This window comes from Sus scrofa, unplaced genomic scaffold, assembly GCF_000003025.6.
Source record: "Sus scrofa isolate TJ Tabasco breed Duroc unplaced genomic scaffold, Sscrofa11.1 Contig799, whole genome shotgun sequence".
NCBI lineage: Eukaryota > Metazoa > Chordata > Mammalia > Artiodactyla > Suidae > Sus > Sus scrofa.
The window spans coordinates 67634-88274 of NW_018085315.1; the positions used below are offsets into that span (position 1 = coordinate 67634).

The 20641-nt window shown below is 36.5% G+C and overlaps 3 pseudogenes; all 3 read right to left on the reverse strand.

Annotated features, from left to right (window-relative positions):
- Positions 1-1869: 1869 nt before the first annotated feature.
- LOC110259099 lies at positions 1870-3470 on the reverse strand (annotated as a pseudogene).
- Positions 3471-8794: 5324 nt separating this feature from the next.
- LOC110259102 lies at positions 8795-9759 on the reverse strand (annotated as a pseudogene).
- Positions 9760-17710: 7951 nt separating this feature from the next.
- LOC110259103 lies at positions 17711-20431 on the reverse strand (annotated as a pseudogene).
- Positions 20432-20641: the final 210 nt, after the last annotated feature.

Here is a 20641-nt window from a genome sequence, read left to right on the forward strand (position 1 = left end):
AATATCTTCTCTGACCACAATGCCATGATATTAGAAATCAACCATGGGAAAAGGAAAGAGAAAAAACCTACTACATGGAGACTCAACAACATGGTACTAAAAAACCAATGGGTCAATGAGGAAATCAAGAAGGAAATTAAAAACTACCTTGAAACAAATGATAATGAAGACACAACCTCTCAAAATCTATGGGATGCTGCGAAAGCAGTGCTCAGAGGGAAATTTATAGCAATCCAGGCCTTTCTCAAAAAAGAAAAAAGATCCCAAATGGACGACTTAACCCTCCACCTAAACGAATTAGAAAAAGAAGAACAAAAAAGTCCTAAAGTCAGCAGAAGGAAGGAAATTATAAAGATCAAAGAAGAAATCCATAAAATAGAGACTCAAAAAACAATAGAGAAAATTAATAAAACCAAGAGCTGGTTCTTTGAAAAGGTGAACAAAATTGACAAACCCCTGGCCAGACTCACTAAAAAGAGGAGAGAAAGAACCCAAATCACCAAAATTAGAAATGAAAAAGGAGAAATCACAACGGATACAGCAGAAATACAAAAAACCATAAGAGAATACTATGAACAACTATATGGCAACAAGTTTGACAATCTGGAAGAAATGGACAATTTTCTAGAATCTTACAGCCTGCCAAAACTGAATCAAGCAGAAACAGACCAACTGAACAGACCGATCACTAGAAATGAAATTGAAGAGGTCATAAAATCACTCCCTACAAATAAAAGTCCAGGACCAGATGGCTTCACAGGTGAAATTCTATCAAACATATAAAGAGGAATTGGTGCCCATCCTCCTGAAACTCTTTCAAAAGGTTGAAGAAGAAGGAATACTCCCAAAGACATTCTATGAGGCCACCATCACCCTCATTCCAAAACCAGACAGAGATACCACCAGAAAAGAAAACTATCGGCCAATATCATTGATGAATATAGATGCAAAAATTCTCAACAAAATCTTAGCCAACTGAATCCAACAACATATCAAAAAAATTATACACCATGACCAGGTTGGGTTCATCCCAGGTTCACAAGGATGGTTCAACATATGCAAATCAATCAACATCATACACCACATTGACAAAAGAAAAGTCAAAAATCACATGATCATCTCAATCAACGCAGAAAAAGCATTTGACAAAGTTCAATATCCATTCATGATCAGGACCCTCGCCAAAGTGGGTATAGAAGGAACATTCCTGAATATAATCAAAGCCATTTATGATAAACCCACAGCAAATATAATACTCATTGGGATAAAACTAAAAGCCTTCTCACTCAAATCTGGAACAAGACAGGGATGCCCACTCTCACCACTGCTCTTCAACATCGTTTTGGAAGTCCTAGCCACAGTAATTAGACAAACAAAAGAAATCAAAGGCATCCATCTAGGAAGAGAAGAGATCAAACTGTCACTGTATGCAGATGACATGATACTATACCTAGAAAACCCTAAGGACTCAACCCAAAAACTACTTGAACTGATTAATAAATTCAGCAAAGTAGCAGGATAGAAGATTCACATTCAGAAGTCAATTGCATTTCTGTACACCAGCAATGAAACATTAGAAAAGGAATACAAAAACACGATATGGAGTTCCCGTCGTGGCGCAGTGGTTAACAAATCCGACTAGGAACCATGAGGTTGCGGGTTCGGTCCCTGCCCTTGCTCAGTGGGTTAACGATCCGGCGTTGCCGTGAGCTGTGGTGTAGGTTGCAGACGCGGCTCGGATCCCGCGTTGCTGTGGCTCTGGCATAGGCTGGTGTCAACAGCTCCGATTAGACCCCTAGCCTGGGAACCTCCATATGCCGTGGGAGAGGCCCAACAAATGGCAAAAGACAAAAAAAAAAAAAATAGGCAATCATTTGAAAGTGAGAGAATAGCATAATTTTTCAGAAAATGAATTGCTACTTTTCATTCTCCTTGATCTTTAGTGGTCCAGATTTTTGAATCATATAGTGATGTGTTTTGTAGTTTAGTATCTGGGGTTTGTTTTCACCCTCTTGAAAAATTATATCCAAATTGCCCTCATATGGAACTTGTTGCAGTGAATGACCCTTAGGGCAATAAAATCTAACAGACTGAAAGAGTCTTCTGGGTCGATATGACCTTATTTTTGCTTGGACATGATCCTGTTTAAGAGTTTTTTGTTTCAAAATGGGACATGGTGGGGTTTTCTCCAAACATCTGTAAGTATTCTAGCTGAAAACTGTTGACATCTTTTTTAAAAAATTTATAATTATTTTATTTTTTATTTTTTAATAGTTATTTCCCCAATACAATTTTTTTTTTCTACTGTACGTCATGGTGACCCCGTTACACATACATATACACATTCTATTTTTGCACATTATCATCTGTCAACCTCATAGAGTGAGACTGATCTAGAGCTTGAAATATTTGAAAAGGTGTCCTCCCTTTGGGATTGACATATATTATCTAAACACTGATTTGCTGGCAAATCTGCAGATTTGAAAACCTTTTTTTCAGTTGATCCACATCACTTACTTTCTGGCAAGACTCTGATTTCCTGACCATAACTGGTACCTCCATGGAGATGAAAATCTAGGGCCAAAAATGTTGCCGTATTCTCTGAATTGACTTATTGAAGCCTTGCAGGGAGGCTATAAATTCTAAGAAAACTTCCAACCTTCAGAGATTTGGCCACTTGAACATGGTTATCATAGACTAAAATGTCTATTGTCAGATTTTGAAGCCAATGGAAGTTATTTAAATTACCTTCAAGAACAAGGTCTTGTGTTAAGACTCTCCAAGATGGGAATGGTGTCCTGGTGCCATCCCATACCTTTAGAAGATATCATGCTCCATCCACTTCTGCTTTGCCCAAGAGCTGACAGGTCAGGTCAAACTACTGCATTGGCTGAACATCACATAATTTCACTAATGTTGAAGAAGGTGAAATATGAATAGATTCCCAAACACGTAAAGCCTCTACCATTTTGTGGTCCTCAGTGGTGAAGTTAAAACCCTTGCTTGAAGTACAAGGTATAATGGGAGATCCTAATCTTCCCTCAAATGTCAAAGACATAAAGCCAGAACTGGTGATACCTTGAGTCTCATTTTTTACACTTGGATCATCCACAGAACTGAAAATCCTCTTATAACTTATAGTCAGCCCTCTGTATCCTCAGTTGAGCATCCAGAGAGTCAACTACCTGTGGAATCATATAGCACTGCAGTGTTTACTACAGCCTGTGAAAGTGAACAATGTCTTCATTTTTATAAATTATTGGAAGGGCTTTATAATTTCCACTAAAGAATAGGCAGGTTAACTTTACATTTGTCAGGTCCACAACTGTTACAACCAAGCAGTAAACACTTCCTTTGCTTATGGAGATATGGAAGCTTAAAGAACATCACAGTACTACAGATGTTGACATGCCACCCTTAGGTTGATTCAGGGGTATGTATTTATAATGCATTGTTGGAACCAAAGACATTGATTCTGTAGAAAAATCTCTTACAGATTTAACATAAACATAAGCAGTTGATTTGAAATCATCAGATGCTTTCAAAAATAAGCAGTGTTTAACATCTTTGCTTGTTGATGCTGCTGACAAATCAACAAATCCAGCCACTGCAGTGGTGTCCCCATCTTAGAAAACTTTAGCACAGTCGTTCTCTAGTTTTCCAAAAAATAATACATTGATGTCGCTGATTTATGAACTTGAATTTTCTTGTTCTTGCCATCCAATCTTCAAAACAGCATTTTTGTTTTCACCATAAGTTAAAGAAGAGATAAGTGAGAATTTTCCATTGATATATTTCTTGCTGTAATCACAATCTGGCTGTAAGGATCTAAAATATAGTTTGTGTAATTTACTTAGCAGATCAACTTGAGGCACTCCATTGACTTCTTTTATTAATTCAAATGGCATATCAGATTTTCACAGTGCCATTGAAAGCAAATTCAGTTGTGGAAATTAATAGATTATGACTTGTACATTGCAGTTTCTATCTTTTCCCTCAAAGTTCTTGCCTGAATCATGCCCTAGTAGCAATATTTAATTTTACTGTGTGCACGCCAACTTTCCCCAAGGCAGTGGAGCCGTGTGAGGGCAGTTACATGGGCTAATTCGTGTCAGCTGCTTACAAAGTGCCAAGATGTTCGACACACTAGACTCCTGAGAAAGACAACTGTGAAGAGATTCTCTTCAACAACTCCTCCAAGTTTTTATCTAAACTAAATCAGCCTTCTCATAATATTATTCTGTCCGGGACTCACCTTGTACACTTTTCATAATATTGATTCAGATTGGGACTATCTGGGTATATTTTGATTTCCACATTAATTTCTTCAGTAATCCATTTGTTTTTTAGTAACATAATGTTTAGCTCCAGGTGTTTGTGATTTTTTCCTTTTTTTTTTTTTTGCTTTGAGTTGCATTTCTAGTCTCATAGTGTTGTGGTTAGAAAAGATGCTTGACATGATTTCAATTTTCTTAAATTTACTGGGGCTTGCTTTGTGGCCCAAGATATGCTCTAACCTGGAGAATGTTCCATGTGCACTTGAGAAGAATATATATTCTTCTTTCTATAGAATATTCTGTAAATATCTGTTAAGTGTATCTGGTCTAATGTGTCTTTTAAGGCGTTTGTTTCCTTATTGATTTTCTACATGGATGGTCTGTCCATTTCTATAAGAGGGGTGTTCATTTCCCCCACTATTATTGTGTTTCTTCCACTTTCTCATTTTATGGCTGTTAGTATTTGCCTTACATGTATTGAGGTGCTCCTATGTTGTGTGCATATATATTTATAATTGTTAAATCTTCTTGGATTGTTACTTTTATCATTATGTTGTGCCCTTCTGTCTCTCTTGTAACAGTTTTTATTTTAAAGTATATATATGAGTATTTTTTATATTTACATCTTTTGGTTGGAAGATTTAATCCATTTAAATTCAATTTAATCATATATATATATATTTATATTAACTGCAATTTTCTTATTTTTTTGCATTTGTTATTGTTAGACATTTTCCTTGTATTTGATGATGATCTTTAGTGTTATATTTGGTTTGCTTTTGGTGTGTATGTGTGTTGTGTAAAAGTGTGTCTATTGTAGTTTTTTGGTTTTCTCTTCCCATTACATTTTGATATAGCAGTATCTATATATACAAAATTGCTTTGGGTTGCTGGTCTCTTAATTTCAAATGCATTTTCAATATTCTGCATTTGTACTTTCCTCTCATGATTGCTGTTTTTTTTTCTTTTATTTTTTTTTCTTCTGTACAGCATGGTGACCCAGTTACACATACATGCATACATTCTTTTTTCTCACATTATCACACTCCATCTTAAGTGACTAGACATAGTTCCCAGTGCTACACAACAGGATCTCATTGCTAATCCATTCTGAAGGCAATAGTATGCATCTATTAACACCAAGCTCCTGGTCCCTCCCACTCCTTCACCCCACCGCCGCCCCTGACAATGATAAGTCTATTCTCCAAGTCCACGATTTACTTTTCTGTGGAAAGGTTCATTTGAGCAATATATTAGCTTCCAGATATAAGTGATATCAGATGGTATATCTTTCTCTTTCTGACCTATTTCACACAGTATGAGAGTCTCTAGTTCCATCCATGTTGCTGAAAATGGCATTAGTTTGTTCTTTTTTATGGCTGAGTAGTATTCCATTGTGTATATAGACTACATCTTCCTAATCCAATCATCTGTCGATGGACATTTAGGTTGATTCCATGTCTTGGCTAATTGTGAATAGTGCTGCATGAACATGAGGTGCCTGTGTCTTTTTTAAGGAAAGTTTTGTCCAGATATATGCCCAAGAATTGGATTGCTGGGTCATATGGAAGTTCTATATATAGTTTTCTAAGATACCTCCATACTGTTCTCCATAGTGGTTGTACCAGTATACATTCCCACCAACAGTGCAGGAGGGTTACCTTTTCTCTATACCCCCTCTAGAAATTGTTATTTGTGGACTTATTAATGATGGCCATTCTGACTGGTGTGAAGTGGTATCTCATGGTATTTTGATTTGCCTTACTCTAATAATCAGGGATGTTGAGCATTGTTTCATGTGCTTGTTGGCCATCCATTAGATAGAACCATCAATATAATTGATGGTTCTATTCTGAGGACTTAACATAGCAGTAGTAATTCCTATCAAATTAGGGTTCTATATTCTACTTTAAATTTTTTGTCTGAATTTCTACACTCCTTAAATTTTGTGTTAATTCAAACATTCTTCATTTTCATTTCTTTAATATCCAAATTTGGTAAAGTTTTCCTTTAACCTAAAAGATGGTGTTATAAATGAGTCTGCTTTCATGTACATGTATTTGTGTGTCTCTATTTAAAAGAGAAAAAAAATATATAAAATTAATGCACACACATATATACACTTTCTTTTACCCTTTAATATATTCTTTGACTTGTACATGTATTTTTACAGATTTCAGTTCTTCACACAGCATCCTTCAGAAGTTATGTTTATAATTCCACGTTACCCTCAGAAGTAAGGAACAGAATCTATGGGGATTACATGTATAACCTTTATATAACCAAGCAGTAAATCTTTCATATCCTTTTTCCAGTTATATATACATGGAACCAGTTATATATAGTTTTTAATTTTTATCACCTTTAAGTTCTTCAATCTTTACACTTTTTTAAAAAATTTAATTTTATTGAACTATAGTTGACTTACAATATTGTATTCATTTTAGGTGTATAGAAAAATGAATCAGTCATACATACAAATATTTTCCCACATAGTTTATTACAAATATACTAATTATATCCATTATTTTCCTATATAGGTTATTACAAACTATTGAGTAGATTTTCCTGTGCTACACAGTAGGTTCTTGTCAATCATTTATTTTATACAGTAGTGTGTATATTATACCCACACTCCCAATTCTTCCTCCTTCCCCAATGGACTTTGCTTGGCACAGTCTATTATATGTAATTATGCTTTAATAAATATATTAGAATTAAAAAATTCTGGCCTGTATGCAAGTGTCAGGAGCACAGGTAGCTGAGTTACACCTAACTGGGGTGAGAGATGTTTCTTCCAACTAGGGAAAAAACAAAAAGTTTTATGTGTGGATATTGAATTAGTAGGATTTAGAGTAATTAACTTTTAATAAACTAATTTTCCATGCACATTAGAAGACTAGCCTGCACAGATTAAAGGACTCAAATGGCAAATGTTGGCTCAAGTCAGGAGAGCAGTACAGCCTCATAAAACTTCATGGATTATCCTTAGAAACTCAATAGAGAGACTGACTCATGAGAGGTCCTGCAGAACAAGTCTCCACTATGTGATCCCACCTGATAAGAAAGATGTTATATTAAATAATTTTATTTCATAAAAATACATGTAACAATAACTGTTAAAATAATCAAATTGGACAGAACTGGGGGCAATTTTAATCATCTGATTGTTATGTTCTGGGCATTGTTCTGATATATTTGTAAGCAATGTTTTTAAAGTGTATTTCATATAACTCTATGAAAATTTGATCCAAAAATAAATAAATAAAAGAAGTTCTGTGGCACAGCAGGTTATGTATCTAGCATTGTCATTGCAGTGGCTTGGGTCACTGTTGTGGTGTGGGCTCAAACCCTGACACTGGAAGTTCTACATGACCCAGGCATGGCCAAAAAAAAAAAAAGAAAGAAAAAGAGATGAATCTATTGAGGTCCTTTGAGGTCGCATGGCGAGTTTGAAAGGACATATCTGTTTGTACACACCTGTGACCCTGGATCACACACTTAAACGGGGAGCTGAGCTTTCTAATGAGTTTTCCTTTGATTATGAGGATGATATGTAGTGGATGATATTTGTCTTGCTCATTTGCTGCCCCCTTATTGATTATGACAAAACATTGAATGATAGGAGATATTCCACTTGGGGAAATTGAAGCAATAATATTTTCTGCAAATATTGTAATTTTTCAAAAAAATCATAAAATAATTTAATAAAAGCAAAACTTACTTCCAGTCCTTCAGCTCAATGAGTACACCTTGCAAACAGACACTAATATCCCATATTACAATGATTAGATGAGCTGCCAGAAAAAGTTGCATAGTAATAAATGCATGATTCAATATTTTGCTTCATCATACTGGGGATTAATAATAATAATCTAAAGCCATATTATATCCACTTTTAAAACATTTTTCTTTCTCTGTGGATTGCACTTGGAGACATATATTTTATTATCAATTTTTGCCTATAATTATGGTAGACACATAGATGACACAAGTTGTGTAGCAGAACAAAGAACATAATGAGTAGGAAAAAAACCATGTGATAACGACAAGTACATTAAATTTTGTACTATCAGGGAGAGGAATTAAGGTAGTGATATGCAAAATGACATTCACAAGAGTGAGAAAAGGAGGTCTCAGATTTTTCTCTATAATAATGTTTTATAAGTAGCTGTGATTGCTAAGAGGAATTCTCCCCCACCACAGTTCAGCTCCTGACTATTAAAACAAGAGAAAAAATACTCAGTATGATATATTTCATTTGAGAAAAAAAATTCTTAAAAGATCCTTGTATTCCCTTGAAATAAAGAGGAATTTACAAACACTTCACATCCAAGGTTGGGAATACCATTTGGAAAAAGGAAAGTGGAAAACTCTTGGATACTAGAAAATTCACAAAACTTAAAAGTGAGTTACATAAATTGTGTAGAGAAGTTGGGATTAAAATGAAATTCCAAGAAAATTAGAATTGGGAGCTCTACTTCCACAGTTCGATCAAAAGCTGTTTGAGCTTACATTCAAGGACACTTCCTAAGCCCCAGGACAAGAGGACCCTTTACAGTTACCTTTCTATAGAGTATTTTCAGACCCTTATTTAAGTCCTTATTTCTCAAACTGTAGATGAAGGGGTTCAGCATGGGTGTGACCACAGTGTACATCACCGAGGTTGTTGCACTTGAGTGTGAGCTGTGGGTCGCAGCAGAGCTAAGATACACTCCTAAGTTTGTACAATAAAATAAGGAAACAACTGAGAGGTGTGATGCACAGGTGGAAAATGCTTTATACTTCCCTTGAGAACATGAAATGGCATGTATGGAGGAAACTATTTTTGAATAAGAGTAAAGGAAAAAGTAAGGGAAGTACCAGCCAGCAATACAGCTCCACAATACATCACCAGGTTATTGAGAAAGGTGTCAGAACTGGCAAGTTGGATCATCTGATTGAGTTCACAGAAAAAGTGGGATATTTCTAAGACTGGACAGAAGGACAGTTGCAACACCATTAAGCTTTCTAATAAGGAATGCAGGGCACTTATGATCCAGGACACCAGAACCAGCAGTAGACAGAACCAGAGATTCATAATGACTGTGTAGTGCAAGGGGTGACAAATGGCTTCAAATCTGTCATAGGCCATCACAGTCAGGATTAGGCTGTCCAATCCTGCAAAGAGTGTGAAAAAATACATCTGGATGATGCAGCCTTCAAAGGGGATAACTTTGCTCTGCGTCTCGATGTTCCATAGCATCTTTGGGATGGTGGCGGAGGTGAAATGGATGTCTACAAAGGACAGGTTGGAGAGGAAGAAGTACATGGGACTGTGGAGGTGTGAATCTGAGCTGACGACCAGGATGATGAGCAGGTTCCAAACACTGATCAGGTACATGGAGAGGAAAATAATAAATATGATGGGTTGCATTTCTGATTCATCCATAAATCCCATAAGAAGAATTTCTGAAATTCCTGTTTGTTTCCTTGGTGCCATGTGGTATGGTAAATACTAAGAAGGAGGAAAATAACATGACCAATTTTCACATAAATGAGCATTATCTCATTATTAAAATATTACCATTTATATATTGCCATAAAAATTAATTTCAATATTCTGTTCATGGACTTTGTGCTCTTTAGGGAAACTGCTGTGTCAGCTCTAGTTAGCAACCATTCTACCTGTCAGTATTTTCCCCAAGATGTCATGTATTAACAGTTTGATGAGAAATTATTTTATGCATTTGCAAAAAAAAAAATGAATTGTGGCAAGGTTCCAGGTACCATTTATGCAGAGAGTATAGGGTGCTGAAAAATAAATGCTCCTAAAATCCAGTTATGAAGACAGAATATAAGCAAATAAAAATTATATACAATGCAGGTGTTATAAGAAAATTAAAGCAGGTGTAAAGGATTGGGTAAACTGGTAGCACTTTTAATGCACGTTGGGGCAAGACTTGCCAACCAGATGACATTTGAACAGAAACCTCAATGTAGAGAGATCCTTGGCCATGAGCATACCTGGGAAGTGTGTGTCTTGTGAAGGAACACCTAGTGCAAATGTCCTGAGTGAAATATTTGTTTAAGATGCTTCAGTCCAAGAAAAATCAGGTCTAGCAATGGAAATCAGCAGTGAGGAAATGTGGATTCAGAGAATGTTGACAAATGAGCTGACCCCCTCCTATTGCTGAAAATGCAGTGCAAAGGGGATCCCTTGTCCATATTAGATATCTGTGGCACTTTGGACTATTCAATATTAAAAAAAACTATATGAAACAAAATTGAATGAAAATCCAATACAGATTTCTAAAAGAAAAGAGATGTAATATTTATATATAATGAAATATATATATATCATAATATATATAATTTAATGAAATCAGTGTGGATCACCAATTCACTTATAGATTACCCAAGATTTGGACATAAAAGAATATGAGAGAAAGTCTTTTAAAATAAGTGGACTAAACAGTATCTAACTTATATTTTCCTCTTACATAGAGACATATGGATTCAAATATGAGTACAAAAGCTAAGGTGATCATTAGTCAAAGGTAAAGAAGAATGCCTTCCATATAGGGGTTGAACATGATGCAACATTCATAAATAGATCTGATCAAAATAGAATAAATTAAACACTAAGGGATAAGAGAAGGAAAAGTATTTGGAAATACACATAAAGCATGATTTATTAGCATCACATAGGCAGAAGAACATTCATTTTCATTTCTGTTTAAAGCAAGGATTGGCAAGTAAAGAATATTTAAGTAACACTGATCATTCAGATAAAAAATTACAGCACAGAGAGAGCACAAGATGACTGACACAGAGTTTACCTCCCCAAATTTATAAACTTTCAGACATTCTGTAAAAATATCTGTATACATTAATAAATAATGTAAAACCACAAATTTGAGGGAAATATCCCAATTTTTTGTTTGAAAGAATATAATCAAAAATAGGAATAGGAGTTCCCATTGTTGCTCAGAATGTTAAGAACCCTACTAGTATCTAATCTGATGTGGATTCCATCCCTGGCTTCACTCAGTGGGTTAAAAAATTCCTGCGGCATTGCCTTGAGCTGTGGTATAGATCACAAACACAGCTCAGATCTTGCATTCCTGTGATGGTGGCACAGGCTGGCAGCTGCAGCTCCAATTTGACCCATATCCTGGGAACTTCCACATGTAGCAGGTGCATCCCTAAAAGGCAAAAAGAAAAACAGAAATAAAAGCAGTCTGGAATCACTATAAAAAAGAAACTGAACTGGCATGTCTCTACTTTTTTGATAGAGAAAGTAATTGGCTAGCTAACCTACAAATAAATTCAGTCTTATATGAAATGAAATAATTACATCATCTTATACAAAATGAAATAATTACAAAGTTAGCTCATTAGCTTCCTCACGCAGTAAATATTTTTTTTTCACTTTAATGCTGTAGAGAGGAGTTACTGTGAAATATATGTCTCATGAACTGTTGTTGCAAGGAAATATTTGTCATCATTCCTTGGTCTGGATATTCACATCATAGTCAAATATGCTCCAAGTTAAAAAAAAAAAACAACTTTCATCTCTACATCCACCACAGCTAATACCCTATTACTCTACCAGTTAACTGCAAAGGTCATTGGCCTTAGGTTCTACTTTTACTGGAAACATTTATACCTCCATTCCCTATTCTAATTGGGCTCCCATGTCTGTCATTTAACAGTCAGCACTGACCTTTGCATTGCTGTGTTCATATTCACTCTATAGTTGGCATCAAAAACTAATACATTAAGTAATTAATTAAAAAACCCCACAGTTATATTGGCTCCAATTTAGTTTGGACTAGCTCTCAGGTGAACTCAGATAAATAGTTCTTGGTTATCATCCCCAGTGACTTGATCCTGTAGTATTTATTGGGCTCATTGACCCACCTGGGTGAAGTCTCCGAGAGGAAGGTCTCAACATAAATTCATTTTGGATGATTGATGTTGGAGAGAGAAGTTGTTTCCAGAGAAGATGGTGGAATTAAACCAAGCTTTGTTCTTCCATCCAGAGTTATGATCGAAAAAGCAGCAATTATATCCTAACCAGTCCATGGTTGCTCAGGTTAAGACATTGCAGCAGAGGGGATATTTACAGCTTCTTATCTCTGATAATTAGCATGTTTCCCTCTTGTTACTACTACCTCTAATAATTGATTTCCTGAGGGACACTGGTCTGGACAGAGAGAAAAATTTTCCTGCTCATTTTCTGTGTCTAGGGGACAGTGGTACAAGCCAGATGAATTCAGTGTTTATTGCTTCTCCCCTTGACCTCTTCTGTGTTCCAGAGGAATAGACATTAATGTCCCAACGCTGACTTCAACTTTTCTTTAGAGCCCATGATTGGGATTCTATCTGGATTTGGTCCCTAGTCAAGCACTGGATCTGTTGCGGAAATTGCAAAAACTGTGGCATTGGAAGGAGACAAATGACACTTGGAGATATGGAAAAGCAAGATTTATTCAGCATGGGTATGGGCTCAGAGGAGTCACCTCCAGAGTCTGAGCACCAGGTCTTTGTTCTCAGCAACTGTTTTTTTTTTTTTCTTTGTCTTTTTCCATTTCTTGGGCTGCTCCCACAGCATATGGAGGTTCCCAGGCTAGGGGTCAAATTGGAGCCGTAGCCAGAGCCACAGCAACTTGGGATCCAAGACCTACACCACAGCTCTTGGCAACACTGGATCCTTAACCCACTGAGCAAGGCCAGAGATTGAACCTGCAACATCATTCCTAGTCGGATTCGTTAACCCCTGAGCCATAACAGGAACTCCTTTTAGCAACTTTTATACATTACAAGGTCTTGATTTTCCCATGTAAGCATCCCAGACCTCCCCCCTTCCCCGAGCAGACAGTGTTCCTCCCTAAGAAACTGAGCAAGCAAGGTTACAGAAGCAGAACTGATAAGCAATGCTGGGAACACAATTAGCAGGGCTGCTGGCTTGGGCATAGGGTGCATAGTTGCTACATTATTAAAAGAGAAGTGGTAGGAGGTGAGCATAGCTGAAAAGACTTGCAGCTGCCTTTTTAGCCAAGGGGTGGTGTGTGTGGGGGTTATTCCTTAGTTAAAACTTTTATTTCAGATCTAGTGGGTCACAGCCCCTAAGAGACTACCCCCATCTTCCAGAAGTGAGTTTCCATTGTCCCTTGAACATAAAACCTTTGGCAGCACACTGCTTGGATTCATAACAATTTTGCAGATACAATTAGGAATTTCATAATTCCAATACAAGTTAAGAGCAGGTATCTTGTCCCTCATTAGAAAATATTTGTTAATTATAAGATATATTTAGATCTTAACACCTTCTAGGTTTTTTTAACTTTAGGAAAAAAATCTGTTCTCTGAGGCAGTACTACTATGAATTCCACTTTCCTTTGCAGAGATGGGGTTCTTGGGATTAGTGATCTGCCAGTTATAATCTGAGTAAGGCATAGGATATTTATTGGAATTCTGTCAAGTTTCTTCTAATTTTAAAACTGTGAATCAGTGACTCTTAACCAGATTTGTCTTTGCCCTGAGTGATATTTTGTCATGTTGAAAGCATATCGCTAAAAACCTATGCACAAGGCAGGATCCAACACAACGATCCTGCCTCCAAATATCAACAGTGAGAAAATGAGTAGACCTCTTCTGGACCAACACCTTCCCCACTCCACTGTGCATACCAGTCACCCAGATGCTGGTTCCAATGCAACATCTAATTCAGGACATCCTGCCTGGTGAGCCAAGAGGTTTCTGGGTGGTGATGTTGGTGAAGGTACTGAATTGGGGAAAACATTTTGAGTGAGCTAGGTGTAGTCATTTTATAGATTACTGTGTACATAGTTTTACATTTTTTTCTACCAAAAACCATCTTCATATGAAGCTTTGAACAAAAACTGTGTGCATTTATTCCAGAGGCTCTGATACATTGTGTCCAGCTCTTTAATGCAAAGGCCATTGAATCACCTCAAATCATCTACTTTTTAAAAAGCCTTTGTAATGGCAGAATGAGAGAATGAGAGCCCCCACCAAAGATGTCCATATTTTAATTTCCATAACTTTTGAATGTATAGTCTATGTCTAAGGGACATTTTATACAGCATATGGAATAAAGTTTATAGTAATCTAATTTTAAGATTAGCTATGATTACCAAGGTGTGACTAACTTAGTCACAATAATCCTCTAAATGTGGATGAGAGGTGAATTAGAGTTGGAGTCCCAGAGAGATTTGAAAATGTAAACTGCTAACTTGATGATGTGGCTCTTAGCCAAGCAATGCAGATGACCCCTAGAAACTGGAAAAGGAAAGACAGAAAAAAAGATTCTGTCCATCCTCCAGGAGGAACTCAGCCATGCTGATGTCATTACTTTAGTTCAATAAAAACAATTTCAGGCTTCTGACATCCAGAAAATTAAGAGCATAAATTTGTTTTATTTTTAAAAATTTTCTTGGAGTATAGTTGACTTACAATGTTGTCTTAGTTTTAATTGTACAACAAAGTGAATCAGTTTTTTTTTAATCAATTGTTCAGATTCTTTTCCCATACAGGCTATCACAAATATTGAGTATATTTCCCTGTGCTATACAGTAGGTCCTTGTTACTCATCAATTTTGTATATAGTCATGTGTATATGCCAATCCCAACCTCCCAACGTAACCTTTTCCCCAACATTTAAAATAGATATTGTTGTAATTTAGTTCAGTAGCAGTAAAAATCCCATAATGATATATATACAATAAAATTTAGTTTGAGGAAAATGAATTTCAACTTAATTCAGTCATTTAGCTTTCCTTAGTTATAGCAGTTTTGTGTTGATATTTCACCTGAAGTAGAAGTATAAACTAAAGTCGATTTAGAGATATTTGGTCCATTTGCTGACACAGAGAACTTTCCATTATATAAATTGAAATGTGTTTCTGGTTTTGAAGCCTGTGACAAATTAATATAGTAAAATTAATTCCTTGTTAATATTAAGTTCATCTGTTCTACTTTAAACTGTGTTTAGGAGTTCCGGTCGTGGCGCAGTGGTTAACGAATCCGACTAGGAGCCATGAGGTTGCGGGTTCGGTCCCTGCCCTTACTCAGTGGGTTAACGATCCGGCGTTGCCGAGAGCTGTGGTGTAGGTCGCAGACGCGGCTCGGATCCCGCGTTGCTGTGGCTCTGGCGTAGGCCAGTGGCTACAGCTCCGATTGGACCCCTAGCCTGGGAACCTCCATATGCCGCGGAAGCGGCCCAAAGAAATAGCGAAAAGCCAAAAAAAAATAAAAAAATAAATAAATAAATAAACTGTGTTTAAATTTCTACAGTCCTTCTATTTCATATTAATTAAAATTTCATTCTATTTTTTAACCCTCTAACTTCCTTTCAGTTTTCCAGGAAACATAAAAGATAGCAATGTAAATGTGTTTGTATGTGTCAGCATATTTAGTAATGAAAATGTATGCAACACAGGCACACACACACACACAAACACATGCACCTTATTCTTGGACATTTTAATCAGACTCAACAAAGTATTTCCACACATTTGCTTTATTTCTCCACACATCAATCAGAAATGCTGCTTAGTATCCTACATTATGTTCATAAATAAGTTTACTGAGCCTTAGGGAAATTAAACTGTTCACCATTACATACAAAACACAAAAGATTATTTTGCACTGTAGTGAATTGTGTACAAATAGAGTCAGGCAGTATATACTCATATTTATGGGGCTCCTTTATTTCTACAGATGGTACATTTTATTTTATTTTTTTCCAGGTCCATTGAGATGTAATTGACCTATATAGCATTGTGTAAGTTTAAGGTGTAAAATGTAATGATCTAATATATATATTATATATATATACGTGTATATATATTCTAAATTGATGATCAAAATAACTTCTCTTTTGTCTTTTTAGGGCTGCACCTGGAAGTTCCCAGGCTAGGGGTCAAATTGGAGCTGTAGCCATAAGCCTACACTACAGCCACAGCAACTCAGGATCCATGCCGCATCTGCAACCCACACTATATCCCACAGCAATGCCAGATCCCAACCCAGTGAGCGAGACTACTGATCGAACCTCTGTCCTCATGGATATAAAATGTGGCATAGGTTGCAGATGTAGCTCAGATCCCGTGTTGCTATGGCTGCGGCATAGGCTGGCAACTGCACCTCTAATTCCAACCCTAGCCCAGGGAACTTCCATATACTGCAGGTGCAGCCCTAAAAAAAAAAAAAAAAAAAAAGAAGAAGAAGAATATGATGAGAAAAGTGTAAATGTGTATGGCTAAGGTCATATGTAGAACACAGGTAGATGAGTCACACATAATAGGGGTGGAAGACATCTCTTTAAATGAGAAGAAACCAAAGTGTCCGATAGAGATAAAGGAACACTGATGGTAAAATTAGTAATTCATATTTGATAAGCTCATTTTTGCATGAAATAAATTATCCTAGATTTAGAAATGGAGTAAATTGATTCTATATGATTGAGACCTCTTTAATACTGTATTGCATATTTATTTATTTATTTATTTATTTATTTTCCATTTCTTGGGCCACTCTCGTGGCAGGTTCCCAGGCTAGGGGTCTAATCGGAGCTATAGCCGCCTGCCTACGCTAGAGCCACAGTAACGCGGGATCCGAGTCGTGTCTGCAACCTACACCACAACTCATGGCAACACTGGATCCTTAACCCATTGAGCAAGGCCAGGGATCGAACCTGCAACCTCAGGGTTCCTAGTCGGATTCATTAACCACTGCGCCATGACGGGAACTCCTGTATTGCATATTTAGACATCGCCAAGAGAGTAGATCTTAAAATTCCTCATCACAAGAAAAATTGTAACTATGTATGGGAATGGATGCTACCCAGACTTAGTGTGGTGATTATTTTGCAATACACACAAATATCAAATCATTAGGTTGTACATAACAGACTTATGCAATGTTATATGTCCATTACACTTCAATTTAAAAAGAGGGAGAAAACACAAAGGAAGTCATGTGAGAGAGAGAGAGAAAGAGAAAGAGAGAGAGGTCACCCCAACCACACAAAATATCATAGATAAGTCTTAGACACCAGTTATGTACAGTTGACTACAGCCAGAGGAGACCAGCAGAACTCCAAATAACTTCTCACCATACAGTCTCGTTTGATAATAAAGATATTATGTTAAAGTGCCTGCCTTTAAGAAGGCGTGTTATGCAGTGATGCAGAACTAATTCAATAATCAAAGCTTAATAATCTGCTTCTGCTGATTCTCAGCATTTGTTCTTATATTTGAAGACAGCATTCATGGTTATGCTCTTATAAAGTTTATTTCAGACAACTGTATTAAAAAGTAACTACGCTAGGGCTCCCTTATAGGAAAGGAGGAGAGTTTGAAAGGGTATGCATGTTTGTATAAGATAGATGGTGACCTTGAGTCATACGACTGTCCAGGAATTTAAGCTGCCTCATTTGTCATTCTATGTCCATAACGACGAATAGCTTCATGAGCATCAAGGAGATATAAAATGTAAGATATTGATAATTCACTAAATTCACTATTCCTTTAAAGGTTATGTATACATTTTAAAACAGGGAGATACTCCATTTAGAGCAATGCAGGGTCAAACTATAAGGAGTATTGGAAGTTTTCTAACACAAATAGAAAGATAATTCAATGAAAAAAAATGCTCAACATCACTAATTACTAGAGAAAGCAAATCAAAACTACAAGGTACTACCTTACACCAGTCAGAATGACCATAATTAATAAGCCTACAAATAATGAAACCTAGAGAGGGTATGGAGAAAAGGGAACCCTCTTTCACCGTTGGTGGGAATGTAAATTGGTACAACTACTATGGAAAACACCTAAACACATGCTGAATATAGAATTACCATGTGATCTAGCAATCCCACTCCTGGGCATATATCCAGACAAAATTTTCATTCAAAAAAATACATGCACCCTTATGTTCATTGTAGCACTATTCACAACAGCCAAGACATGGAAACAACCTAAATATACATCAACAGATGAAAGGGTTAAGAAGGTGTAGTACATATACACAATGTAATACTACTCAGCCATAAAAAAGAACAAAATCATGCCATTGCAGCAATGTGGATAGAACTAGAGATTCTCATATAAGTGAAGTCAGTCTGAAAGAAAAGGACAAATATCATATGATATCACTTGTATATGGACTACAATATATGGCACAAATGTACCTATCTACAGAAAATATACAAACTCATGGACATGGAGAACAGAATTGTGGTTGCCAAGGGGGAGGGGGAAGAAGTGGGATGGACTGGGAATTTGGGGCTAGTAAATACAAACTATTACATTTGGAGCAATAAGCAATGAGATTCTACTCTGTGGCACAGAGAATTATATCTAGTCACTTGTGATGGAACTTGATGGAGGATAAAGTGAGAAAAAAGACTATATACATGGTTTATGTATATATAAAACTGGGTCTCTGCTGTACAGCAGAAATTGACCGAACAGTATTAAACAACTATAATAAAAATTTTTTAAATATTTTAAAATGACATTGAATTCTTCATCCGTATGTATAAACACACGGACAACAATACTTACAGATTGACAAAAATTCTTCATGTTTAAATGATTAAAATATATTTTTGCATAGTGATATATTGAATGATTTAAAATCTTGCTCCACTGTACTTAAGGTCATCTCTGGCTCTAAGATCATATTAGGGTCATCTATTTATTAAATGTTGTCTTTTAATGAAGAATTATCTTGGGATGTTGTATTTAATGATCAGTTGTTTACAGGGACTATGTTTGGTACTGTGGACATGCAGCTGAATGAGAGAACATGGTCCTAGCACCTAAAGAGAAAACCGAGTCCTAACGTGCATAATAAAACCCAGTGACTGTCTACAAAATGCTATATCCTAAAGACTACATTTTCTTGAAGCACACTTAAGGCTGATACACAAATGATTGATATACACATGAATAAAAATCTGTGGTGTATTATACAATTTTATAAATTGCCTTGTTGCCAAGTGTTATTTTTCATAGCATAGATCAACCCATGATTATTCTTTTAGTCAAATAAATGAAAAAATATTCAGTATGATATATATTGAGAAGAAATTATTCTTTAAATATCTACTTTGTCTCACTTGGTAAATGGAAATAACCAAATATTTCCAGTCCAAATCTGAGAATAAATTTTGAAAATAAGAAAATCAACAAAGGGAATTTAAAGAATGAGAAATCTTAATTGAATTACTTAATTTGAATAGAGAGGGTGAAATTAAAACTATAAGAAATGCATAGAAGGGCTAAGTCCTATTTTCACAGTCTTATCATAGGATTACAATTTCTAATGCTGAGGGTTCGATCACTGCAATTGTGGCAATTCTCCACCATAGGAAAAATGGCCCTTTTATACTTTTCCCAAAAAAATCTCTTCAGAGCCCCCTTTATGTCCTTGTTCCTCAGACTGTAGATGAAGGGGTTCAGCATGGGTGTGACCACAGTGTACATCACTGAGATAACTTCACTTAACTGTAAGCTGTCAGTAGAAGCAAAACTGAGGTACACTCCTAAGCAGGTACAATAAAATAAGGAGACAACTGAGAGGTGAGAGGCACAGGTGGAAAATGCCTTATACTTCCCTTGAGAAGATGAGATTCCATGTATGGAGGAAACTATCTTTGAGTAAGAGTAAAGGATACCAGCCAGGGGAGCAACCCCAAGCAGCCCAACTGCAAAATACATCACTATGTTATTAAGAAATGTGTCAGAACAGGCAGATTGGATCATCCAATTGAGTTCACAGAAAAAGTGAGGGATTTCCAAGTCTTTGCAGAAGAACAGTTGCAACACCATGAAGATTTGCAACAAGGAATGCAGAACACTCATGATCCAGGAAACTAGGACCAGTAGTCCACAGAGCTTTGAGTTCATAATGACCCTTAGTGCAGGAGTGGCAGATGGCTACACACCGGTCATAGGCCATCATGGTCAGGAGGAAGTCATCCGGCCCTAGAAAGAGTGTGAAAAAGTACATCTGAGTGATGCAGCCTGAATAGATGATAAATTTGCTCTGCATCTGGATGTTCCACAGCATCCAGAGGTGGTGGAGGTGAAACAGATGTCTACAAAGGACAGGTTAGAAAGAAAGATGTACATAGGTGTGTGGAGGTAGGGGTCTGAGCTGACGGCCAGGATGATGAGCAGGTTTCCAAGTACAGTGATCAGGTACATGGAGAGGAAAAGCCCAAATATGAGAGGCTGCAGTTTTGGTTCCTCTGAAAATCCCAGAAGAAGAATTTTGGAAGTTTTTGTGTTTTGCCTGGGTCCATGGTTGGAGGTGACTACCAAGAAAAGGAAAAACAGCAT